General features: G+C 43.5%; 1 protein-coding gene across 5 annotated transcripts in view; it reads right to left on the reverse strand.

Annotated features, from left to right (window-relative positions):
• The window catches only part of SHROOM3 (shroom family member 3), a 318,796-nt gene that overhangs the window by 63,539 nt on the left and 227,309 nt on the right, over window positions 1–27,948 (reverse strand). The window contains exon 1 of one of the 5 annotated variants that reach the window (XM_043906415.1): window positions 12,215–12,451. The exons of 3 other annotated variants lie outside the window; for them this stretch is intronic. The gene's annotated coding sequence lies outside the window, so the exon portion shown is untranslated. Of the gene's footprint in view, window positions 1–11,959; window positions 12,106–12,214; window positions 12,452–27,948 lie in introns of those variants that run through there. One more of the 5 variants, XM_043906414.1, reaches the window with a different exon arrangement.

Here is a 27,948-nt window from a genome sequence, read left to right on the forward strand (position 1 = left end):
CATGGACTGTATTGTCCATGGGGCTGCAAAGAGTCAGACACAACTGAGAGACTTCCACTTCACTTGCTTTTTATTTTTTTTCTTTATTTTTTTTCACTTGCTTTTTAAATTATTACTTACCATCTAAGAAGCTCATTCTGTGTTCCCTCAGGCCTGCATCCTCTTCAGTGAGTTCCACTGTAAGCGGCCCTTTGCTGTGCTTAGTCACCCAGTCATGTCTGAGTCTTTGCCACCCCGTGTAGCCCACCAGGCTCCTCTGTCCATGGGATTCTCCAGGCCAGAATACTGGAGTGGGTTGCCATGCTCTCCTCCAGGGGATCTTCTTCATCCAGGGACTGAACCTGGGTCTCCCGCATTGTAGGCAGATTCTCTGCCATCTGAGCCACCAGGAAGTCCAATTGCAGTGGGTAGCCTATCCCTTCTCCAGGGCATCTTCCTGACCCAGGAATCGAACTGGGCTCTCCTGCACTGCAGGTGGTTTCTTTACCAGCTGAGCTACCAGGGACACTCCAGGCATGCCCTTTACTTGTCCTCAAAGAAACCTCTTCTTTCTGCTCACCCACCTTGGTTTGGTAGTATGGTTATTACAGGAGGCCACGCATAACCCTTCAGCCGTGCACAGAGGTGCTTTGTAGGTCTCGGCCCTGTGTCTACCTGTACCTCCTGTGCCTCGTGTTGACGCTTTTTCTCACTTGATTTCCCCTGAAACCTCCCAAATGGAACAAGTGTACAACTTACAACACCAACATTCAGCATATTTCTGACCCTTTCCGAAACCATAAGCCTAACTATCTCCAGATCTTAAGCCAGTGACCCTCAATGCCAAACTTGCACGAAGACTGGAAAAGGGTGGGTAGGGGAAAAAACCAAATGATTAGCCAGATCTTTTAACCTACCTATTAAATACTTAATCTGCTCCATATTTACTTTGGACTGCAATGCTACCACCTCCAGGGCCCTATGACCAGTCCAGGGCAAGCGCATAAGAAAACCAAGGGCCCTCGCTTATATTAAACTGGTGACATCTTTACCACTGGAGCATATTGCCCCAGCCACACACACTCAAGAGTGTGACCTTAAATCAACACAGTAAGTGGCAGGCTGCATAACCTGTATGAACAATGTGGATTCTGCAGCCAGCTGCTTGGGTTCCTATTCTGGCTCTGTCACCTAGCAGGTGTCTGACTTTGGGCAGGTCACAGCCTCTTGCGCCTCAGTTTCCTCCCCTATAAATATTATAATACCCATATCAAAGGGTAGTTGTGAGGCTTGAATGAATATGTGTAACACACTCTTAGAATGGTGCCTGGCAGTGTTTCCTTCTCATCAATGGAAAGGAAATTTACATTTCTTGGACACATGATGTGTACCAGATGCTGTGCTTTAATAGGTTATTAATCTTATCAATTGAGACAGCAATGATCCTCACATAGATAGAGAAAGCAAAAAGAAATAAGACAAGTAGAAAGTAGTCTGGCCGGAGACCACACCACTCTTCATGCAATGCCTGAGGGTCCCAAGACTGTGCATGCTTTTTTCTTAGGCATCAGCCACATGCCAATCCACATGACCATTTCTGCCACATGACCCTTTTGCCATTCATATATGACAGAAAGCTATGAATGAAGACAAAAGACCAGAAAAAGTACCAAAATGTTACTACTGGGTGATAGAATTAAGGGTGATATTTTTCTTCTCTTTTTCTGTATCTTGCAGATTGTTTACAATTAACATTTATGATTATAGTTATCAGAAAAAGTAAAATCAGCCTTAATTTTTTTTTTCCTCACTAGAATGAATCTCAGTCTAATTTCTCTATATTTTTAAAGGAAAATCTTTGTCGGGAAATGACAGTGGATGTACTACCCTAGGAGTAAGTTTAGGCAATGGAAAGACTTCATGCCACTATTCCATCTGAGCCCTAGGACCTCACTGTAAAAAGGGGACAGAGTATTATCTGCCTGGTGACACAGCTGTGGGATCTGGTAAGCCTGGCACGTGATAACCACCACAAGAAGGGAGCTATTATCATATGATCCAAGTGGCCTACATGAGAGAGATGAGTACGGGAAGGCACCCAATGGGTGTGTGATAGGATGCGGGTGTAACGATTGGCTCTTTCATTCCTTACAGAGGGCAACTGCAAATGTCCAAAGCATTTGGTGAGAGATATAAATGTTTAAAGTCACAGTTCTCGCATATAAGAACAGGAAATGAAAGGCATTCCCTGGGCCCCTTAGGAACAGACTGGGGCAGAAGGCCCAGCAACCAGTGTGAAAGAAATGCTTTTCTGGAGCATCAAGGCTGACAGCATCAGCCTGAGGATTCTTCTACAAGCCTCGTTTCAGCAGAGGGAGCTTCAGGCACTGAGCAGGGATGGGAATCAGCGAATGTGTCTGCACGGCTGTTTTCAAAACACGATGAGGTTGGGCCCAGGTCTTTTTAGCCTCTGGAGTCCTCTCACCTCAGGCTCTAGGGAGTGAGACCCCTTATCCTCCTGCAACTGGGAGTGGGTGACGGACCCTGGCTCTGGAAGCGAGGGGACTGCAGTCTGTGGGAGGTGGGGTTTCCTTCTCCCATGCGGGTGCAGTCGCTCAGTCATGTCCAATTCTGTGACCCCATGGACTGTAGCCCACCAGGCTCCTCTATCCATGGGATTCTCCAGGCAACTGGAGTGGGTTGCCATTTCTTCCTCCAGGGGATCTTCCTGACCCAGGGATCAAACCCAGGTCTCCTGCATTGGCAGGCAGATTCTTTACCACTGAGCCATCAAGGAAGCCCTTCTCTCTTCCATCTACATGCAAATAAGTTGCTCCTATCCTAGACCTGCCTGGAGAAGAGGGATGGACGTGCAAAATGTAAATGGAGGTGGTCACTCATCACAAGAAAATAGGTCCCTGGCTAAATTTGGTAACAGCTGAGGGATCTTAGCAAAATGGAACTCACCCCCTTGTTTGTGGGGGAGGCCTAATCCTTACTTTGCCCAAGAGGATTACCGGGTTTTAGAAAGAAGCTCACATGCACTTTTTTTAAGCTCACGCTAACTGCATTTGTGACCACAATATCCAAGATTCGTTCTGCTTTTTGGGGTAGATAACAGACATTCCATGCTATTTACCTCCCTCCAAATCTCAAACCTAAATGTTTCCAACCTCTGCTATCACCCAAAGTGGGATTCTGTCTCCCAAGCTTTGCCCCAGCTGTTGCTTTATATTCTTTGGAAATACATTTTAAATGGAAGGCAAGGTACCCAAACTGCAGTCAACTTGTAGAAAAGTAATGGTCTGTGGTTTATAATATATCTTTTCAAGGTGTTTGTAACTATGCTTCCACTGGCTAAGTTTCTACTTGTCCCCATCATTTTTCCTTTCCTTCTGTAACTATGTGCAATGCTGTGCTAAGGTGCTTCAGTCTGTCTGACTCTTTGCAATCCTATGGACTGTCGCCCTCTAGGTTCCTCTATCCATGGAATTCTCCAGGCAAGAATACTGGAGTGGGTTGCCATGCCCTTCTTCAGGGGATTTTCCTGACCCAGGGATCAAACCTGTGCCTCTTATGTCTCCTATACTAGCAGGCTGGTTCTTTACCACTAGCGCCACCTGGGAAGCCCTTGGTTACTATAGGGTTAAAGTAATACAATTCAGGGTTCTCTTTTTCTTTTTTATAATCCTGGGTGTCCCCACTCACCCCAACACTACCCTATTGTCTCCAGGTAATTCTGGACCCACGGACACATGTAAACTAAAGACTGACAAAAATCTGTCTTTAGCTTAGCATGGCACTCTCAGAACATCATTTAAAAATATTACAAATTGGCAACTGTGTGTACGTGTGTGCTAAACTTCAGTTGTGTCCGACCCTTTGTGACCCCATGGACTGTGGCCCTCTGTCCATGGAATTTTCCAGGTACGAATATTGGAGCTGGGTGCCATTTCCTATTCCAGGGGACCTTCCCAACTCAGGGATCAAACCCACGTCTCATGTGCTCTGGCATTGGCAGATGGGTTCTGTACCATGGTGCCACCTGGGAAGCCCAGCACCTGTGTAGGGCTTTACAAAGTACTTTTACATAACAAAGTCAATCCTCATAATAACCCTATGAAGTGTTCTCCCTCTTTCATAGAAAAGGGAAACCGAGGAATGGGTAATTTAAGTAAATTGCTCAAGATCACAAGGAGAATGGCACCCCACTCCAGTACTCTTGCCTGGAAAATCCCATGGACAGAGGAGCCTGGTAGGCTGCAGTCCATGGGGTCGCTAAGAGTCGGACACGACTGAGCGTCTTCACTTTCACTTTTTACTTTCACGCATTGGAGAAGGAAATGGCAACCCACTCCAGTGTTCTTGCCTGAGAATCCCAGGGATGGGGGAGCCTGGTGGGCTGCCGTCTATGGGGTCACACAGAGTCGGACACGACTGAAGCGACTTAGCAGCAGCAACAGCAAGATCACAAAGACAGTGGTAAAGCCAAGACTCCACACATTATAAGGCTCGGAAGCATGCCCTTAACCTTGATCCGAACATCACCTAGGGGCTCAGATACCTGTAGGTGGAGCGGACTCTAGAATAGAGCTGCCTGATTCCAGGAAAAGCATGACTATTCTTCCAGTACTGGCATCCTCAGAAGCCACAGTCTGTGGTGGCTTCTATAGGTAACTTCTCACCTTCACCATCAGGGCTGCTTAATTTCCACCTGCAGTTACAGTTCCTGTTTCTGGGGCCAATGGAACTCTCACCGAGTAGGAATCTAGGCCTCAAACAGCACCTGATTTGAAGCTTCAAGATGAACTCTGAGCTGGCTGTGCTCTCCTCTTGAACCTTGGGGCTGCCCATGATCCCCAGGTTTCCTGAGCCTGCCTGGTCCTCCAAGCTGGAGGAAAACCTGCCGTGGATGCCAATTCCTTCCAGACCAGAGCCTGGTCTTGTTAACGTCCACCAGGCATAAACAGATGGTGCCGGGCACAAAAGCTAAAACAAAAGCAGGTGGGAAAGTGAGTGGTCATCTTCTTCCGAATGAGCACAGTAGGTCCTACCCCCTCGCCTGGGCACCAGCACACAGAAGGTGGTGGCAACAGGCAGGGACTTGGCAGGTCCACCCCGGGCCAGCTGAGAGAGGAAATACCCTGTGAGCCGCACATCACCCCTTGTCTCCCCTCCCGCTAGAATGCCAGCACGCCAAGCCTGGGAAAAGTACAGAATCCACGACAAAGAGAAGGTACTGGACTGTGACCCCGTGCCACGAACCAGGGGCGGATCAGCGGCCTCCGCCCCAGCCAGACCTGGCTCAGTGGGGAGGCGGCCTCCTCTCACTACTGAATTCCAGCTGCTGGTGGTGAAGAGGTAACCATGGGAACCAACACAAAGGGCTTAAGTTGAGTGAAAGAGGCTGGAGGCGATGGGGAAGAAGCAGAGACGGACCTTCGAGTGACGGTCCTGCAAGTCTCCTAGCTTTAGCCCAGCACAGTTACTGTGGATCAGAGTAAGAGACTAGTGGAACCTGAATAGAGCCAAGCAGCCTCCAGGGCTCGGACACAAGCAGAGAGCTGCAGGGTTTCTCTCCAGATTTCTTTTCTCCCCTTCAGAGTGATGCCCCCAAAGTTTCATCCACCAGGACTTTTGCCCTGAGATAACATGGCTCACTTGGGTGGACAAAACTGGTACACGGTGACGTTCCTTTAAATACAAGCAGCACTTGGTAAAGGGGCTCCTCCGTGCCCCCTGGCTTCAGCCTGTGGCCCCAGCAGCACCCACTCTGCTTGCTGAGGGGCTTCCCTGGTGGGTTTTACACAGACCTGGGTGGTTGAGAAACTGGTCTGGAGGTTGGCTGACAAGCTACACTACAGAAGACAGCCATGGATACTGAGAACGTTAAGAGAGCGTCTTACATAAAAACCTGTACTCTGGCGGCGGGGAGTGGGGGGAGGCCTGGGAATTCGGTGAAAAAGGCTCATATCTACATAGGGAATCATGTCCGTATACTTGTTTAACTACCTTCCCCTCAAGGCATCCACATATTATTTTAACTGGCCAATGTGACTTCATATGTCTTCATTAACTCAGTAGGGTTCTCAATCTATCACTTGGGATTTTTTTCTTTTATAAAGTTCTAGCTCAGGGTTCTCCACAATCTGGCAGTTGAGGAAACGCCACGAAAATGGGGAATATAAAATATCCTGGGGCAACAGTTTAATGTTCCTCTGAATTTTTAAAAAATATAGCTGATTTATAATGTATTCGATTTAGGTGTACATCAAAGAGATTCAGTCATATATATATTCTAACATATATATTGGAGCTAAAGCTCCAATGCTTTAGCCACCTGATGCAAAGAGCCAACTCATTGGAAAAGACCCTGATGCTGGGAAAGATTGAGGGCAGGAGAAAAAGGGGGCAACAGAGGATGAGATGGTTGGATGGCATCACTGACTCAATGGACATGAGTTTGAGCAAGCTCTGGGAGATAGTGAAGGACAGGGAAGCCTGGCGTGCTGCAGTCCATGGGGTTGAACAACAATATTCTAACAGACACACAGTAGTGTATATATATGTATATGTATAAAATAGATTACAACAAGGATCTACATTTCTTTTTCAGGGCTTGTGGTACATTTCTCACCTTGCCTTGCTGGTAGAGGCCAAGAAAATACTGCATCTATGTCAGCTCCTACTAGGGCTCTACAAAATCTCAACCAAATCCACATTCTTTGTTCACAAGTCAGAGAGGGCCGCTGACAGGAACACTTTTGAGGGGCTGGGGAAAGACCCTGACCATATTCACAAGCGTGTCTCCTGCGAGTCCCCCTCCATAAGGTAGAAAGTAGACACATCAAGTATTTGAGATACACCCACTCTCCATCACCGGTGCTCACCTGCCCACCGCCCAACATTGTAGCCCAAGCACCACTTATTGGTGTCACTTTCTACCTGCAGTAATTAAATCTTAAAAATAATTTCACCTAAAAGGGAAAGGCAAATTCTGGGAGATAGTGAAGGACAGGGAAGCCTGGCATGCTACAGCCCACGCGGTCGCAAAGAGATGGACATGACTTAGCAAGTGAACAACAGCAACAAGAAGAAGGGAAAAGTAATTGACATCTATTAACAACCTCCTCAGTCGAGAGGCAAGATCTGTGGGGTTACAACCCTGGCACCTCCATGCCCTCAGCAAGCTAGTTCATCTCTCCTGTGGTTTTGGAGTTTTCTCACCTTTAAAGGGCTCAATAAGAGTGCCTACACCTCATACAAGTATGAAGAAGATACAAGAAGAGTTGGAGACAGAGCCTAACTCTTAGCAAGGACTTGACACACATTAGATATTAATACCCACTAGGTGCCAGGATAGTTATTTTTATATTTTAATCCTTAAAACAGCCTAATCTGATAATATATATTAACACTTCTTTTATCACCATTTTGCAGATATGGAAACTCAGGCTTAAAGAATTTAAGGACTTACCCTAAATTACTAGGCAGTAAAGCTCAGATGTGGGCTTCCAGGTGACATTAGTGGTTAAGAATCTGCCTGCTAATGCAGGTAGACTTAAGAGATGCGGGTTTGATCCCTGGGTTGGGAAGATCCCCTCGAGGAGGGCACGGCCACCCACTCCACTCCAGTAATCTCGCCTGGAGAAGCCCATGGACAGAGGAGCCTGGAGGGCTGCAGTCCAGTGTCACAAAGATACGCACACGACTGAAGCAAGTGAGCACGCATGCACCGGAGCTCAGATTCAAACCCAGGCTGCTCTGCTTTCATAGCCTAAGACCCTTCCACAATTCTATACTGCCTTTACGGAGGACCATTTTGTTGTGATTTGTAGTAAGGATAAGAAGAAATTCTGGTGTCTAAGAAAACAGCATTAAAAAAAAAAAATAAAAACAGGATTTTAAATCTCCACCTTAAGCAAGAGGCTTTTTTAAACTATTAAAAAAAATTTTTTTTTAAATTATTTATTTGGCTACACTGGGTCTTAATTGCAGCATGTGGGATCTAGTTCCCTGACCAGGGATTGAACCCAGGCCCTCAGCATTGGGAGTGCAGAGTCTTAGCCACGGGACCACCAGGGAAGTCCCCGAACCTTTTTTTAAACTAACAAAACCACCCTAGAGAGTGCCTCTGCTCTGAAAAAAAAAAAAAAGTCCATGAGAAATGGGCACACATTCACACAATCAGGGCAGCTATGAACCTTTGGGTGTAAAATGTTTTATTATTCATCACTGAATTCCCAGGGGTTAATATGTTCTCAGTAAACGTTTGGTAAATGCTTAGTGAATGAATTAAATCATTCTAACAACAAAATGCTTCTGTTGGACTTGGCAAAGTTTACATTGTCTTTCCCAAACAAATTATGACGGGACACTTACTGAGTTCTTAACTAAACTAAATACTTTGATTATCTAACAATTCTTAAAACAACCCTATGAAGGAGGTATTTTATTACTGTCCAATGCTTCCGGGTTCAGATGCATTTAATAACTTGCCCAAAGTAACATACACCTAGAGGCAGAGATGAGATATATACTCTTGTCTATCTCCAGGAACTAAGCCCTGCCTCTAATTGAGCTAATGCTTCAAATACAATAAAATACATGTCTCAAACGCTCAGTTCAATGGAGTTTGATAACTGTGTAACAATCATTCAAATCAAGACATACAACATTTCCATGGCTCCAAAAGTCACCTCTTTCCAGTCAAACTCTCTCGATCCCCACCCCCAAGTAACCACTAACATCCATGGTCATAGATTAGTTTTGCCTGTTCTAGAACATCATAAATAGAACTGCTTATCTATTCTTTTGTGTCGGCCTCCTTTCAATTTAACATAATGGTTGAGATTCACCCTGGTTCTTGTGTTTGTCACAAGTTCACCCCTTTTGATTACTGAGTGGTATTCCCTTGGTGTGGCTGTACCACACTTTATCTGTTTTCTGGTTGGTGGACACAGGGTTGTTCTCAGTTGTTGGCAATTATGAATGACATCGCCATAGCCACCCAGTACAAGCCTCTTTGTGGGCATCTGTTTTCGTCAGTTTGGGTAAATAGCTGGGCGTGGATACGCTGAGTCATAAGGTTGATGTATGTTTAACTTTATAACAAACAAGTTCTTAACCCCTGGACTCTATTCCCTCAGAATGGCACTAGCTTATTGACATGTTTGATTTCTTCTCTTATATGACAAATTCCTTGAGGACAGAGGACCAATCTGCAGTTGCTGGGCCTCCCACATAGCAAATGTTTGTTGAACAAATGAACGATCATTGTTCATACTCCTATTCCTTCTCTGGGTGTTACCAAAGCGTAAGAAAACATGCTTGGCGTGCAGGGAGAAATAGGACAAGCTGAAGGGTTGTGAGGTGGGGGTAAAAAAACAGCCAGCCAGGAGACTCCTGACTTGCCCCCCACTTTTTTTTTGACATGACCTTTCCTAGAAAGTAAATCCCTCCCAGTGATCCTGTAGGGAGGGCGAGGGATGGCTATTCCTGATCAAGTGCCCACGGAAAGGGAGGAAGGTGTCACTGCAATTGAGGTCACATGGTGGTTAGGATTACAGGATACTTCTGTCAAACCGGAGGGCGGAGGAAGCAGCAACCCGTGAGATTCTACTGGCAGAGCAAGAGCTCAGGAGGATGGCCTCCAACACAAGTTACATACAGGAATACTTGGTTTGGGGAAAGTACCACACAGTTTCTACATTGGAAATGGAAAGTCAAGAAAACATTTGGAGGAGAAAGTAAAATGTTGATGTAAAAACATAACCAGACTTAACACATAAGATGTGAAAGGGTTAGTTGCTCAGTTGTGTCCAACTCTTTGTGACCCCATGTACTATATATAGCTCGCCAGGCTCCTCTGTCCATGGGATGCTCCAGGCAAGAGTACTGGAGTGGGTAGCCATTCCCTTCTCCAGGGGATCTTCCCAACCCAGGGATCGAACCCAGGTCTTCTGCACTGCAGGCAGATTATTTACCTTCTAAGTCTTGGGAGGCAGAACTTTTAATTTCCATGAATCTGCTCATTTACTTGAAATTACGGAACTTGTGCTATAGTCAACCTAGAACATCTTAGAAAATAAATAAATCATTGTTGATTTTCTATCCATCAACAGAAAAGGACTGGCAAGTCCTGGGGGTAAATTTAAAATCTTGTTAACCAAAGGAGAATCTTTTTTTTTTTTTTTAACATAAATCAAAACAGGGCTTTGCCACATCCTGGGCTCAGGTGCTTCTGAGGCAATCTTTATTTCCCTTGATTTCAGGTTGCTGAGGACTGAAATTTGTTTAGAATTTCTCAATTTGGGGGTTCTGAGAAGTGACCTTGCCTGTCTTTATCCAAACAGTATTGCACCAAAGCTATCCTAGGCAGATGGATGTTTATCCTATTCTTAAAATCTCCAGGGAAGTAAATTCTCTACAACATCCTTGGTAACCTTCTCCAGGGTTTTATCAAGAGTACAGCAAGGAAGTTCTGATGCAGAAACCAATAAAAATATTAACTCTATGAACCTAGTTACCAGCACTGGAAGGGCGTATGTGTTTGGGCACTTTGCCTTCATGGTAGAGATGTATTTACAAAACAGGCTATACAAACAGAAACCATTTGTCTGGAGCAGATGTGGGAAGTTGATTCAAGAGAAACTGCCACAATAAATTCCATCCCATGAACCATGTGAATAAGTTATTGTTGGTTATAACAGTTTTTAAAGTATAAATTTATTTCCTTGTCAATTCCTAAATTCCTCAACCAGGTTTGTTAGCAATTTTAAAAACTCCAATACAGCTGCAAAGCTTTCAAATAACTAGGCTTCCATGGAAAAAATAGGCCTTGACCAATAGAACATAAATGTTATTGTTAAGGACAGTTTACTTCTGTATATGCCACCTTTTCTGCCATTATCATCAAACACTTTTGTAATTAAGACAACAATTTTTTAAAGACAAAAATTAACCATCGAAATTAATTAAAATGTAAACCAACTTCCGGTGAGATTATTTGAGGCAAGATTAAGCATATGTCTGACCAATGTGCTTTTAGCTGGAAATGATAATATAACTAGCCTTAAAATATTAACTAGTGAGAAACAGGAGACGCACAGAACTATCATTAGAAGCCCCTGTGCTAAGATTTCCTGCCTCACCCTGACATCTCAGAGCAATCTCACATGGAGATTATATACATGTGGGCTTCTATTCCTTTTCTCTCCAAGAGCCTCCATGCACAAAAGTGCACCACAACAATAACACGGCTAAAAAAAAGAAAGTAATGCCAAAATACATCGGAGAAGAAAAAGCCGGTCACACCTCCCCCACCGGATGCTGGATGTATTGAAATTTCATTACCTCTCCCCCACCCCTCAGCAAAGCACTTTTCTCTCTCTGGCAGCTCACAGCAAAGCGTGTGTCAGGTATCATTTCATTTTTATGATTTAATTCCTGCACCATGACAGTGGAACACACCTTTAAAAAGAAACTGCCTTACGAGGTGGAACAAGTGGAAGGGGGGAGGGGCAGGCATGCGCCTCAAAAGCACTCTTGGGATCTTTCCTACAGAAACAAATCCAGTGAAACCAAGAAAGGCCAGTCGTTCTAAACTCAGCAGGAGCCCTCGTAAGAAGCAATTTATCAAAATTAAAATATTTCACAGATCATTTCTCCTGAAAAGTTTTCATGCTGTCAATAATCTGCAATTCTTTTCCTCTCAGAGTAGCAGTTTCTGCCTCCCTAATAAAATTATTAAAAAAAAAAAAAAAAAGGCCAAGGTCCAGGAGTGTCAGGGGGACCCTCGGAGGGCGCCACCTACCCCAGCCGCCGGCAGAGAAAGCCCGCCCGAGGACTCATCCTTGCAGGGAGGGTTCTCCAGAGTCGCGGCGGGGACCGAAATAGACACCCTTTAGAGAGCAGACGGCTGGGTACCCGCCCTCCCTCCGCCCCGCCCGGGGCAAGCGGACCCAAGCCCCACACTCACCATCGCCGCTTGCCGGGCCGCGGTCGCCCCCCGCAGCCGCGCGGGGCTCGGGGCCGACGCCAAGTTCAAACCTCGCCGCCGCTCGGAGGCGGCGGCGCGGGGCATCGCCGGCGGGGCCGGGCCGCGCTTAACAATGGGAGGCTCGGCCGCGCCCTGCGCCCCGGCTACAGCGGCGAGCCCGGGGCGCCGGGCTGCTGGGGGTGAAGCGGGGCGCCGGGCCCGGAGGGTGAGGGGGCGCCCGACCACCACGCCTACCGGGCCGCCGGAGCCGAGCCGGAGGGGCCGCGCTCGCTGCGCGCTCGCCACCAGGTAATCGCACAGGAAGCCTCGCCGATTGGCCCGGCCGCTCAGGACGGGATTTGCATTTCAATGGTAGCGCTGGCTCCCGAAGGTTTGAAAAAGGATTCCCGGCTGCAAGAGCCGGGCTCCGCTCGCCGTCTCCCCGCAGTCCACGTCGTCGGGTCCTCGTGGTATTCAGGGGGCCGACTCACACACTCGGGCGCTGCTTGATCGGTTCACAGTCAGAAAGGTGTCTTAACTCCACCTCCCCGCCCATTTTGAAACGAAGGGGGGAATCCCAGAACAAAATATCCACTTCAAAAAGCCCGCGCTCGCTTTTCAGGGGCTATATAGTTAGTAATTGATCAAATGAAGCATGAATGAACAAGGTAAAAAGTTCACTTCTTAAAAAAAAAAAAACAAAGCTCGCATTACAAGGAAAATAGCCATCCTTTTCCTCCGTGGTGTGTCCTTTTCCAGTATAAATCAACTGGAGAGATTCAGGTTGTTTCTGATCGTTAATGCTGTTCAAACCTCCCTTCCCAGTTCTTTTGTTTCCTGAGCATCATCTCTAGATGAGGAACAGGTGATTATTAACAGGTTATGACTGTAATCTTAAAGGAAATTCTGGATTCAGCTTTGCAACCTTTGGGGTCTTAGGCAGTATACACACCTGCATTTATTTTGCATTGAGATAGAGGTACTCCTTCAATATTCTTAAGGAGGGTATGGTGCTATTTTCAGTTTCATCTTTCTTTAAAGGCTCGTCCAGCCTCTTTCAATAGAGGTGGAAAAAAGATTTTTTTTTCCTGTAAAAAGTACGTTTCTTAATGGCTTTCACATGCATCTCCAGAGATTAACAGTAAGGTTTGAAATTGGCTTTTTCTCCCTCAAGCAGCATGCCTGTTAAAATTTTATTTTATATGTAGTAGTTTTTATTTATATATATAGTAGTTTTTATATATTATTTTATATATATCAGGTTCTATATTTAGGATGATAAATACACATATAGACACAGAAAAGAGAATGTCTAATTAGGTAGGAACTAGAAACCTCAGTTCCCATAGAGTTAATATTATTTGCCTTTACTTGGCTGTGCTTTTTATAATATCTTGGCACAATGCAGAAGCGTTAGGGGCTACAAAAACTACTAAATAAACCTCTTTATCGATATCTTCATGGACAGGCTTCCCCCTCCCCCAAGGTATTACCCACCCTTGAAGTTGTATTTTGTTTGCATCATGGTATCACAGGCATGTACAAATATATATACACCTGCCACACAGCCAGAGGGGTACCCACCCACATTGTTGCTAGGTGTTAGAAGCAGGGAGGCTAATGTTGCCTGTTCTGTGTCCTAATGCCCTGTGGGGATCTACTTTTAGGTGGAAGCAGATGATGCTCAGAACTTAAGCTTTAAACAGGGTGGTCAGTCCTTACTGCTTAGAAAGCATATTGCTGCTGCCGCCATGTCGAGGAAGTAAGACCTATTAGCTGAGGACACAGCCAGGAGCTCTGTAGGCAGAAGAGATAAGCCCTCCTCCCCTGCTGCTCCTCTGCCTTCCTTTCTGAGTGCTCACGGTCAGGTGAAATCTTGTAAGGCTGGGCCAGATTCCTCTACTCCTGTGTGAAACATCACTTTAAATTGGTGATTCAAAACACACTTTGGCCACTGAAAATAAACGCATGGTTACCAAAGGGGGAAGGGGGGAAGGGATAAGTTAGGAGCTCGGAATTAGCAGATACAAACTACTATATATAAAATAAACAACAAGGTCCTGCTGAAAAGCATAGGGAACTATATTCAATATCTTGTAATAACCTATAATGGAAAGGCTGTATACATATTTGAATCACTTTGGTTGCACACTGGAAACTAACACAACATTGTAAATCACCTGGACTGCAATTTAAAGAAAACGTTTTAGAAACACTTTAGATCTAACTTTTACCTCCCACATAGACTGCATGACACCAGTGAAATCCATCACTATGACAGGAAGTCCTGGGCTTCCGCTGTACCACAGATTCTGGAAAAACACTTTTTAACTTCTACCTATAATTTAGATATATCACCAGATACTTGTAGATAAAAGGAAAACAAATTGTCTCCTGGGATCAAAGGTGAGATTGGAAATGAAAAAATCTACACAGCAATAGAAAATTAGGCAGACTGCTCTCTGTATGAGCTAGGAGTAAGTTCCCTCACCTGGTCCTTCAGTTCCCCTTCAAAATGGCCCATCCCTTCCTCCCAAAGCATAAATGATAAATGACTGTGAAATAGTTACACATATCAGGTGTATATTTGGATAAATGCCAAGACGGTTTCTGTCAAGTCATGCTGCCTTTTCGTTCCTACATCAAGATCACTCCCAGAAATAGTGCATCACACTAGAATCCAGAGCATTTTATTTCTTCTAGTGAAAACAGATATACTGATCAAGAAATAAAGCTTTAAAAATGCTAAAATATTTTATGAGGGGGTAACAAATACAAAAAATACACAACCTAATCTTAGAGAAAGGGTTTGCTTGGCCAATCAGCAACCTGCTGTTTGCATACTTTTTCTTTTGTTTAAAGTTATGATTCTTTTAAACATCTTTATTATGATATAAGACTTCCCAGGTGGTGCTAGTGGTAAAGAATCTGCCTGCCAATGCAGGAGACGAGACGCAAGAGATGAGGGTTCAATCCTTGGGTCAGGAAGATCCCCTGGAGTAAGAAATTCCACTCTAGTATTCTTGCCTGGAAAACTGCATGGGCAGAGGAGCCTGGCAGGCTACAGTCCATGGGGCTGCAAAGAGTCAGACACGACTGAGCGACTCAGCATACACACACACACGCATTATGACATAATTTATGTACCATATGATTTACACTTGGTAAGAGGCACATTTTTGCCCTTTCCTCCCCAAGCCTTCACCAATTCCTTTTCTTCCCAACTCTCTCTTTAAAAAAAAAATATATATATATATATATATATATATATATTTGATGTGGACCATTTTTAAAGTCTTTATTGAATTTGTTCCAATATTTCTTCTGTTTTATGTTTTGGTTTTTTGGCCAGAAGTATGTGGGATCTTAGCTCCCCAACCAGGGATTGACCCCTCACCCCCTGCATTAGAAAGCAAAATCTTAACCAATGGATCACCAGGGAAGTCCCTTCCCACTTCTCTTAATTAGTTTAACCTGCAAACCCCAATTTCAATTTGAGTTAAATATGATAACCTATGGCACCCCACTCCAGTACTCTTGCCTGGAAAATCCCATGGACAGAGGAGCCTGGTAGGCTGCGGTCCACGGGGTTGATAAGAGTTGGACACAACTGAGCGACTTCACTTTCACTTTTCACTTTCACGCATTGGAGAAGGAAATGGCAACCCACTCCAGTGTTCTTGCCTGGAGAATCCCAGGGATGGGGGAGCCTGGTGGGCTGCTGTCTATGGGGTCGCACAGAGTCGGACATGACTGAAGTGACTTAGCAGATGATAACCTAAAAATATTTAAAATCACATTATATTAATCTATACTGATTAAGGACCTGACATAATTCGAATGGTCTGATTCATTCTGTATACACATTTAAAAGTTTGTTTTTCTACTACGATTATCAGGTCTTATTACTAAGGAGAAACCTGTGAGAATGAGTGTCTTTTTCAAACAAAAAGCTTAAGACAGTTAGGATTACTGCCATATGTCTCTAAATTCCAATCTTAGCAGTTATGCTTTGAATTTTTAAATGTTAGTCTAATACATTTAGTTATATCTTTAAAGAAACGACATATAGAAATCATATATGTGATTTAGATTTTGAATTTATTTCAAAAGTTTATGTTCTTTTCAATATTACAGTAATAAGTTTTTAATATATATTGTACTTTATTAAATGTCACTTAGAAACAGTCAACTACTCAGGTGGCGGTGGGGTTAGTCACTCAGTCATGTCCAACTCTTTGTGATCCCATGGACTATAGCCCCCCAGGCTCCTCTATCCATGGGATTTCCCAGGCAAAGATACTGGAGTGGGTTGCCATGTCCTTCCTTAGGGGATTTTCCCAGCCCAGGAACTGAATCCAGGTGTCCCACATTGTCGGCAGATTCTTCACCACCTGAAGAATGGTTGAAGTCCAGTCAACCATTACTTCTTACCAATTCAGTTTGGCCTTTTTCCATTATTCCAAGTAAATAAAGTTTTCATATGAAGAATATAAGTATTTGAAACATAAGAGTCTTTGCTAAATAATAATAGTAACAGCAACTACAAGCTCTTGCATAGCTATACAATAAATTCCCTGGTTCATCTGTGCTTTTCTTTTGGATGTTGAAACCTTAGAACAACTGTCAAAATCTGTTGAATATTGAAAATCAGTTCTAGGGATTGTTTAATGGTCAGTATAAACACAATCAAGAAAGAATACTCTTGATTGATTCAGAGAGAAAATATTAAGAAGAACATATAGGTCCTCCCTTCTCAAATGGCTATTTATTTGGGTTTAAGGTGAATTTTTCATAACTTCTAATGTAATATTCACTTTGACAAATATTTTTATTTTTTTGAACCACTCACAGAAAAATGTGAAAAACAAGTAAACAACCATCCTACTGAATAAAATGTTAAAATGGATATTGAAAGTAAGGAAATACATTTAAGACTGTTTTAAACCTGGGAAAGACTTTATTTCATGAAGTGATGATTGTAACAGGAAAGGGAGAAACCCTATATGCTTTCAGCTTCTCAAAGTTAGTTACCCTCTATCACAGAGACCTTTCTCATAAATAGCCCAGTAAGCCTGGAAGTTCTCGGAGCTGACAATCTCCTCACTCTCTTTCTTTGTTGAAGGCATCTTCTGCTGCTAGCAGCTGATTCATACTGACAAGGGCACCTCTGTGTTTCCTGCTGTTCTTTGTAGCCTCAGGACCAGGGCCCCAAGTAAAGACCTTTATGCAACCTAGTTATTATCAAGAAAGCTATTTAGAATCTTGCAAAGGTCAGAACCCGAGGAAAATAGGGAAGGACTAGGTAGGCTAGAGTTCAGTTACTATCTGCAACACTACAAATGCATGTCCATACAGCATCCCTGGTAGCTCAGACGGTAAAGAATCCACCTGCAATGCAGGAGACGTGGGTTCAACCTCTGGGTCGGGAAGAGCCCCTGGAGAAGGAAATGGCAACCCACTCCAGTACTCTTGCCTGGAAAATCCCATGGACAGAAGAGCCTGGCGGGCTGCAGACCATGGGGTTGCAGAGAGTTGGACTCGACTGAGCAACTAAGCATACATACAGCACTCACCAGCAGTATGCATGGTTGTGTGGGTCAGATGTGGGATCCACTATCAAATCTGTGTAGGTCTAAACAGAAGCAAAATGAAGAACAGAACTAGCAGAAGGACAGTTTTTGTCGGTGAAGGAAGACAGTGAGTTTTTGTCTCATGGAAATATAAGAGATAAAGGCCATTTTCAATGTTACCAGGGGAGGTTGGTTCACTGATTAAGCAACAGGTCAGCAGCCTCAAGTGATACTGGAGACAAGGATTGACAGCATTCTTTCTGGAAAGTCTAGGTTGAAAGACTAGAAACACATCCTGGAGACTGGAAGCAACCTAAATGTACATGTAGAAAGTGGTTAAATTAATTGTGAAGCATATCGTGCAGCATTTAAAAGGAAAGAGGTAGACCTATACAGAGTGACACAGAAAAGGCACAGTGATTAAGGAACTTGCCCAGGGTCATATGGGTACTAAGACAGAGAGCTAGGATTCAAACCAGGATGGAAGACAGCTCAGCTCAAAGTGTTAACCACAAATACCTACTTAACAGGCTCATGGGTGGATTCACGGCATGATGCAAGATTTGTATTGTCATTTTGAAAGAATAGAGAAGCATTTCCTGTATTTGTTTATCTCATTATAATTACCTGCTCCAGTGTAAGGTGATCAGTATAGAGTACAATGTAAAATCTGTAATAGGATAACATGCTTTTTCTTTTTAAACATTGATTTTCCTAATTTAAAAAAATGGATAATATTCTTTATGAACATTCAAGTATTACAGAAATAACAGAGTGAATGTCCCATGTAATTCTAAATTGCTCCCCAAATCATTATCCACTGTTGGGTGGAAATTCCTCCAGCTCTTCTCTTTTATGGATGCTGACATGTTATCATTATGTATGTTAATATTAACATTTTTTTTCCGATAGATGATCACACTGTTTTCTAACATACATTTTCATTTAATAATTTCAGACACCTCTCATAATGAAGGTGAAAAAGGAGAGTGAAAAAGTTGACTTAAAACTCAACTAAGATCATGACTTCCAGTCCCATCATTTCATGGTAAATAGATGGGGAAACAATGGGAACAGAGACAGACTTTATTTTCTTGGACTCCAAAATCACTGCAGATGGTGACTTCAGCCATGAAATTAAAAGACGCTTGCTCCTTGGAAAAAAAGCTATGACCAATCTAGACAGCATATTAAAAAGCAGAGACATTACTTTGCCAACAAAGGTCCATATAGTCAAAGCCATGGTTTTTCAGTAGTCATGTATGGATGTGACAGTTGGACTATAAAGAAAGCTGAGTGCCAAAGAATTGATGCTTTTGAACTGTGGTGTTGGAGAAGACTCTTGAGAGCCCCTTGGACTGCAAGGAGATCCAACCAGTCAATCCTAAAGGAAATCAACCCTGAATATTCACTGGAAGGACTGATGCTGAAACTGACACTCCAATACTTTGGCCACCTGATGCAGAGAACCAACTTGTTAGAAAAGACCCTGATGCTGGGAAAGACTGAGGGTAGGAGGAGAAGGGAACGACAGAGGATGAGATGGTTGGATGGCATCACCGACTCAATGGACATGAGTTTGAGGAAACTCTGGGAGATGGTGAAGGACAGGGAGGCCTGGCGTGCTGCAGTCCATGGGTTGGACACGACTGAGCAACTGAACAAACAATAACTCCATGTGAGAAAATACAGTTTCATTTTGTTTCCTTTAAAAGTTGTGTGGGATTCTCAGAACTTTCTAAAATCACAGAAGAGCTTAGATAAGGGAATTTTCCCATTTACCTTTTCCTCTCCTCCTCTGCCTTTTCCTTCTCTCTCCTTCATCCATTTCAGTTCAAATACTACTTCCTAAGTGCACCTGCTAACTGCAGGGTATGGAGCGTATCAGGATGGATGAGGTCCTAGCCCTGACTTCAATGAGTTCAATGTACTGGGAAACTCAGATACCTAAAGAAATTATTTCAGTCCCACATGGTAAGGATACTTAGGTCTCATGGTCAGGAGCATGAATTGGATTCAAGAGCTTGCTAGCAGTGTACAAGGTTAGTTGATCTAACTAAGCCTTAGGTTTTCCTCTATAAAATGAGAATAATTAAAAAATAAATAAATAAATAAAATGAGAATAATTACACCTCCCATTGGTTTTTGCAAAGATTATATGAACTAATCATTCAGTGTGTGTCTCTGGGAGGCAGCAGTAACCATGAGATATTAATGGTTCTTACTCCCTCCAATGGATTTCCTCATAGTCCTGTCTTTCCTCCCAGTTAGTGTCACTCACTGACCAAGGAAGGGATGACTCAGCAGAATTTTTATATCATAAAAGAATCCAGGCTTAAGATCTGAAAGAATACTCAGTTAGAGCTAGTTTTTCTCCAAAAGACATTACAGCTTTCTAGAATGAATAAAGAAGGGCAAGGAGAGTCAGAAGGGAAGTGAAGGGGAGCTAGAAGCTGGAGCCAGTCTAAATCCTACATGACGCAAGATGAAAGCTCCAGGTAGGCTAAATGATTTGAGAGCAGAAACTATGCGGGTTCCGATCCCAAGCAAGAGCCTGGAGAATTGGCTCAGTCCAAGAGTTGCTGGGAACTCAGCACAGAGGAGGAATCAAAGAAATGTCTGTGCAGTACAGCTGGGCAGGAGAGAGGCTCAGGCTTCCACCAATCCTCCCAACCTAGAGTGGTCCAGGAGAGGCAGAAGGTTTCTGGTAAACGTGCCTGATGGATCTGAAGAGGCTGCAGACACCACTACCCCAACTATCCCAGCATGGGGAGATGGTGACATGGAGACCAAAGGGACGACTTCATCCGACTTCCCTACAACACACACACACACACACACCTGGACTTTGCCTAAGCACCTCACAACTCAGCTACAACCTTAGGAGCTGGAAAAGATGGATTGACTGACATTACCTGTGTCTCCTTGCTGAATGAGGTCTCAAAACAGAAATTATAGTCTTCTTTTTTTTTTTTAAATAAACAGATACATTTCTCCCATAATTGTGTTTTTGGCTCAAGATTTGTAACCACTAACCATGCAAAATGCTCAGCCCTGTCCCCTTGCCTAGCACACAAGAGCTCAAAAGTGGTAGCTCTTTTTATCTCACTAAATAGATGTTTGTGCTGGTAGCAAACAGAGGAGAGGAGATTTATGTCCGGGAAGGATGTAGAGAAGCTGTTTGAGACAGGTTCTGTACGATGTGCACAAGCTCACCTGGGTAGGAAGAGAGGAGGGAACGGTCAGGATGGAATACGTTTGAAGGTCCCGCAGTATCAGACAGCACAGACCAATTGGGGAACCGGAAGAAACATGGCAGGAATGGGCAGGTGGCAAACAGCGTAGCTACAGAGGCAGATGGTAGCAGGGAAGGCTTTTGGATCTCTTTCAGGATTTAGACTTTACCTTGTAGGCAGCGAGAAACACTTTCCACTAGTGTCATGACTGGATCTGCACCTTCAAGAAGTCATGCTGGTGGCATGTGAAGGATGAACTCAATGGGAGGTGATGGGCTCATTGATTTTTACCGCTAGGGTGGACTCCCCCTCCTGTGGGTCCAGTGTTGCATCATGGTTAATAGTGCAGTTTCTGGGAGGAGAACACTCAGATTTGAATCCTGGCCATAGCACCTACTATGTGACCTCAGGCTGGTCATTACCAGCTCCACTGAAGCAATGTTCTCTTCTGTAAAATGAGAACTAAAAACTGAACCTGCATCATAGGTTTGCTGGACTTTTAGATGTAAAACTTTATATGATACACTTAGAACAATGCCTGACATAAAGTAAGTGCCTATTCAATGTTCAGTCAGTTCAGTTCAGTCGCTAAGTCATGCCCAACTCTTTGTGACCCCATGGACTGCAGCACGCCAGGCTTCCCTGTCTTTGACCATCTCCTGGAATTTGCTCCAACTCAGGTCCATTGAGTAGGTGATGCTATCCAACCATCTCATCTTCTGTTGTCCCCTTCTCCTCCTGCCTTCAATCTTTCCCAGCACCAGGGTCTTTTCCACTGAGTTGGCTCTTCGCATCAGGTGGCCAAAGTGTCACAGCTTCAGCTTCAGCATCAGCCTTTCCAATGAATATTCAATGTTAGGCTGTACTTATAATCACAGTTAACTTTGCATAGAGGATAATGATGACCATGTCAGAGAATGATGGTAAAATCTTTAACTCTGGATATCCATTTCAATTTTGGTCCACATTTCATGGGAGAAAAGCCACTTTGTAAATTCACTTGTAAAACATGCAGGTCAAGCACAATTCAAACAATGAAATCTCACTAGCTTAAAAGTGACTATAGTCGTGCTGGCAAAAGGGTTTTCCCTTTTAAGTTCCAAAGCTCTGACCAGGATTGACGTGAACTGTGAACAGCTGCCACCTCCTATCAGCGGCAGCAACCTTCCGGAAGAAGGTGAAGTGTGCTTGGAATGTGAAGGGCAAAAAAAAAAAAAAAAAAAAAAAAAGACATGTGATCTAGGTGACAATGAGAACTGTCAGCCCAGAACCCTGAAAGTTAAAACTCCAGAAGTGATGGGTCCTTAAGAGCATGGGTTCAGCTGGAGTACTTTCAAATACCAGCACGTCCTTGTCACCAGGACACTGGGGAGGTGAAGTGGACAAGGGCAATCAGGGCTGAGCCAGCCAGCATTCTCAGCCTAACCTGGGCATGTGCACAAGCGTGAACATTGTTTTCTATCAAAGGAGCTGAGTGTCTGCATTGATGGTGCCCAAGAAGCCTAAGAACTGAGGATTGAAATATTTTCTGGGACATAACCCAGAATGTTTTGATGAAAGCTGTAAACTATTTTTTTCTTCCTAGAAAAATATTGATAAGTTAATGAAGATATAGATGACGATAAATAAGGACTGGGGAAAGGTATGAAGAAAGGGAGGCGTAATCAATTTAGGGATGGAATGCAGTGCAATTTCTGCCATTGGTCTGCACCTTATATTTTAACAAGAACTGCTTTCTTGTCTGAGTGCCTGCATGGTGGCTGGGTGGGAGAAATCGCCACTGAGAGAGTACAGGTGATGAGAGAGGAAAAGGAAGAAAGACTGGGCAGAGTAGACTTGGGATGAAAACAGCTGCATGCCTAGGGGGCCATAGGAGGGGCGTTTTATGGTCTAGTTGAGTATCTGAATCTAAACATATGTAATATACAAGTACAAAGCACAATGGGAAACAAAGCTAGGTGATGCTGTGATAAACCGGCATACATATTGAACAAATGGTTTCTAGAAATGTGACTTGGAGCTTCCCTGGTGGTCCAGTGGTCAAGAATCTGCCTTGCAATGGCAGAGGCCACCTGGTTCGATCCCTAGTCCAGGAAGATCCCACATGCCTCAGAGCAACTAAGCCCGTGAGCCGCAACTACTGGGCCAGTGCTCTAGAGACCTCAAGTCATGACTACTGAGCCCATGCACTGCAATTGCTGAAGCCTGTGGGCCTACAGCCTGTGCTCCGCAACAAGGGAATTCACTGCAATGAGAAGCCGGAGCATGCAACAAACAGTAGCCCCTGCTCACCGCAACTAGAGAAAGCCTGCTTGTAGCAATGAAGACCCAGCACAGCCTCCTCCATCAAATAAAACAAATAAATCTTTTTTTATAAAAAGAAATATGTCTCCCCCCCCCAATTATTTTTATTAGTTGGAGGCTAATTACTTTACAATATTGTAGTGGTTTTTGCCATACATTGACATGAATCAGCCATGGATTTACATGTGTTCCCCATCCTGAACCCCCCTCCCACCTCCCCCCACCAAGAAATGTGTCTTAATGTCTAAAGGCACCATGATATTCCACTGCTTACAAACTCTGACCTATTTATTGTAAAAAGCTCCTCCCCTGACCAAGAGAATTCATCAAAGACACCAACAATTATTTCTTCATAATGATACAAAACATCAACAAAACCAAATTACTTATTCTTTTAATTGATTTGGTCTTTCTGTCATATCAGAATTTTAGGCCTCTCAAAAAGGATATCTTATTCATAGCATCAAGACATCTATTCTACTGACTAGGTTTTCTTCCTAAGTTTGTATTATAGGAAGTCTTGAAAGTGAAAAGTGAAAGTGGAGTTTGCTCAGTCGTGCCCAGCTCTTTGCGACCCCATGGACTACACAGTCTATGGAATTCTCCAGGCCAGAATACTGGAGTGGGTAGCCTTTCCCTTCTCCAGGGGATCTTCCCACCCAGGGCTCGAACCCAGGTCTCCCACATTGCAGGCAGATTTTTTACCAGCTGAGCCACAAGGGAAGCCCTAAATATACATAAGTATTTGAAATATTTAAATGACATCAACATTGCCAGACACTGCTTTAAGAACAACCCAAGGTGCTACAGAAATATAACTTCAAGAGATAAAAACAAGAAAGGCTGTTAGGGTAAAACCAACTGGAATTTTTAAAATGTAAATGACTTTCTTTGATGATTTACTGTTAATAAAATTTAGGCAGCATGGTATTTAATGTCTACATATTTTTTTAAAGGGAGTTAAATCCCTTAGGTTCTTTTTTTTAATTACCTTATCTTCATTTGTAAAATTATTTTTGAAAATAAAAGTTTTCCACTAGCTAGTTGGCAGCTTCATTGTTCTTGAAGTATTGGGGTCTCTAGCTCTCCAAATAAAAACAAAGAAATGTAGCTTCTGTTTACTTTTTTGACAATTTCATCTTAACTATTGACTTAAGCCAATTTGTCTCCCCTTATTTTTTAAAAAAGCTACAAACAATGTGCTTTAAAAAAAAGATTCCAGTCACCAAGCACCACGATTAATAGTTCATTTTCTAGGCTCTTTTTCATTTGCCTCAAGTCACACAGTTTTATTTTATACTTTCACATGTAGATTCCAGCAAGAGGAAAAATTTTCTCTGCTTTCTAGCTTATTTGCTTTTAAGCACAACTTTCTCCCAGCAGGTGTTCAGGAAACTGTACTACTCCAAGCCGGATGTCAGCATTATTCAGCATACTTTAGTACTCCTGCCTAGGAACCAGAAGATAAGATGGGGGAGAAAATTTATTTTTAAAGTTCTTGTAATCAGCACCTGTGGGAGGTGTCCAGAGGGTGGCTGATTGACCAAAGGCAATAAGATAGCAGAGTCCTGGGCAGGTCCTTGCAGGCTACTGGCTGCCATTTCTTCCTGGTAGACCAGAAAGAGCTGAGCGTAGCCTATGAGTAATAGTAACAGTCACCATCTATTTTGTGCCCAGGATTAGTTTTACTCCTGCCTTGGGATTTATATACCTTATTTCTAATTTTTACAACAATACCTCAGGGTAGCTATTTCTAGTCCTGTTTTACAGAAGAGAAAAGGAAGCTCAGATTTTATGTAACTTGCTAAGGTCAAAGTGTAGAAGGGGCAGAAATGAAGAGTTGAAACAGTTGCCTGACTCTGAAAACTAGGCCTTGTTTTCACACCATCCTGCATGACCAAGAGAATGCAGGCTAAGCCACTTTCATCAGAGGACGAGGTCTTGCTGTTTCCTAGAGCAGGGGTCACCAACTTCTGGGATCTAATGCCTGATGATCTGAGGTGGAGCTGATGTCATAATGATTGAAATAAAGTACATAATAAATGTAATGCACTTGAATTATCCTGAAACCATTCCCTCCACTCCCATCCCATCTATGGAAAAACTATCTTCCACAAAACCAGTCCCTGATGCCAAAAGTGCTGGGGACCACTACCGTAGAGGATGAAGGAAAATGGGCACATTTATCCTCTGTAGGTAGAGACTTTAGTTCCATTCAGAGCACCAAGATAAAGAAAGCTACTTAAAAATATTTTTGCCTATATGTCTAGTGGAATATGAGGAAAGCCTCAGATCACTCCAGAATGTTCTTCTTTCCCTTGGGTAAATGGAAAATTACTATATTTTCCCCTTAAAAATTGTGCTTTTCCCCAAATGAAGGACGTTTCACTTTGCTTGATTCCATCCATACTGACTCACAGACTTTTTTGTCAATGAGTCCAGTAATTACCATTTTGCAAGCATGCCTTGGTTTCCCTCCTTAGCACTTGACTCACATTTTTCATTGTCTGGGTGGAGATTCCGTCTTCAACCCCAATTTATACTAAGGAAATTCTTGCCAACCTCTCAGGACCTGCAAAATATATTCTTTACTCAGTGAAACTTCTCTTATTCTTAACCAAAAGCAATTTCTCCCTCCTCTGAATATTCAAAAATACAGCACTGAATCATCTTCTATAGCTCTTATCACATTTTACCTTGAACAGAGCCACTGGTGCCATTAAATAAAAATCTCCCCCCTAGATTAGGTGTGTTAGGAAAGGGATTATAACTCCTTCATCTCAGATGACCAAGGTACATGACACATGCTGGTATTGGGTGAATTAATGCTTCCAAGTCATTACACCCATGCCCATCACCTTGTTTTTATGAGTCCATGTTGTTTTTGTTCTCTTTGTTTATGTTAAGTCCTAGTCTCTCAAAACCTTTCCCCAAACTGTCTAGCCTTCCCCCCAACTCTTGGAATTTATGGACTAAATTTTTGGAACTTATACACAGCTTGGAAGCATTATTTGTTTTAATACGTGTATGCTCTGTATTATACCTACTCCTGGAGCTAGTATCTATCTGGATGATGCTCTTATTGATATTAATAACCTTTTTCACTTAACAAATACTATGGACTCTCTGCTGAGTGCTTCACTTACCTTATCACATCCCCGACAGAACTCAAGTGTTGCCTGATTCTGTTTCCTAGCCTGTAACAGCCTTCTCTAGTGTAATATACTCCAGAGTTTTGACAACTAGATGGACAGTAAGATTCTAGAAGGCAGGGACCACAGCCTTCTTACTCATGTCTGTTGCAGGGCATGGTAGAGAATGCATGTGTGTATGCTCAATCACTTCAGTCCAGTCTTGTGTGACTCTTTGCAACTCTATGACTGTAGCCCACCAGGCTCCTCTGTCCATGGGATTCTGCAGGCAAGAATACTGGAGGGGGTAACCATTGCTCCCTTCCAGGGATCTTCCCAATCCAGGGCTCAAAGTGGAGTTTCCTGCATCTCCTGCATTACAGGTAGCTTCTTTACACTGAGCAACCAGGGAAGCCTCATGTAGAGAATAAATCCTCAATAAATGTTCCATCAGAGTTTTGGAACTCTAGTGAGCTAACAAAACAGTGCTTTAAAACTTGTTTTTTAAAAAATACCAGTGGAAATTTCATATTACTAATTATCAAGTGAGAACACTCCCTCTATCAGTTCATTAAATGGATGAGTTTTAGGCAAAAGAATGAAAGCCAGTGCTAAGCATCTTGTCTTTAAGCTTCCCTCCAGCTCCCTGCCGGCACCCCGCCTTGTTTATCTCTGGTCTATATTCACATTTGTGTCTGAAGAGAGCATCGGTCTCCTCTTCATGAGCTGGAATGAATGAAAAGATCTGGTGGGAACTTAAAAGCTCCCCCACAGGAAACTGTCCGAGCTGTGATTTACATCCTGGGTTTCTTATTAACTAACTGCCAGGCTTCAGAAAACTGGAGCCAACCCAAATGGGGACCCTGGCAGCTGGCATGAAGCGTGAGACCAGAAACCAGCAAGTCACAGTTGCTAGAGAGTGGAGGGAAAGGGGAGGATGGGAAGGGCAGGAGGACGTGGCTTCTGGAAATTTACTGGTGCTCCTGATAAGGAGGAAGGTTCTTCGTGATTAGAGGACAACTCGCACCCTTGATCCCCATGTTAGGGGGAGAGTCAGAAAGGCCAGCCTGCTAAGGGTTCAAGAACAGGATTTGCTTTCTCCCTCACCAGGGCTTCCCTGGTGGCCCAGTTGATACAGAATCTGCTGCCAGTGCAGGAGATGCAAGAGACACAGGTTCGATCCTTGGGTCAGGAAGATCCCCTGGAAAAGGAAATGGCAACCCGCCTGAGAGACTAACAATCAGTCACCTATCTCAGAATGTGTAGGAGAGAAGAAAAGATGAGCAACCTAGAGAAGTGTAAACAAGGGATGATTGTTCATGGAAAACAGCTATCTTTCACATTACCCAAGAAACACTTGAAAATTTTGACTTCCTGACATACCAGGTAATGCAGACATCGTACAGAACCAGAAGGCTCCATCTTTTCAATTCCAATTTAAAAATAATAGTGATGGTGGTGGTTTAGTCGCTAAGTTGTGTCTGACTCTTGGGACCACATGTACTGTAGCCTGCCAGGCTCCTCTGTCCATGGAATTCTCCAGGCAAGAATACTGGAGTGCTTCACCATTTCCTTCTCTGGGGATCTTCCTGACCTGGGGATCAAACTCACATCTCCTGCATTACAGGTGGATTCTTTACCACTGAGGAACCAGGGAAGCTGGAAAAACAACAGTAAAAGGGAGAGATGGGAGTTGTCCCTTCATGGGTACAACTTTGCAAGATGATATTCTGGAGAATTGCTGC

The sequence above is a fragment of the Cervus elaphus genome, chromosome 6 (assembly GCF_910594005.1).
Source record: "Cervus elaphus chromosome 6, mCerEla1.1, whole genome shotgun sequence".
Lineage (NCBI taxonomy): Eukaryota > Metazoa > Chordata > Mammalia > Artiodactyla > Cervidae > Cervus > Cervus elaphus.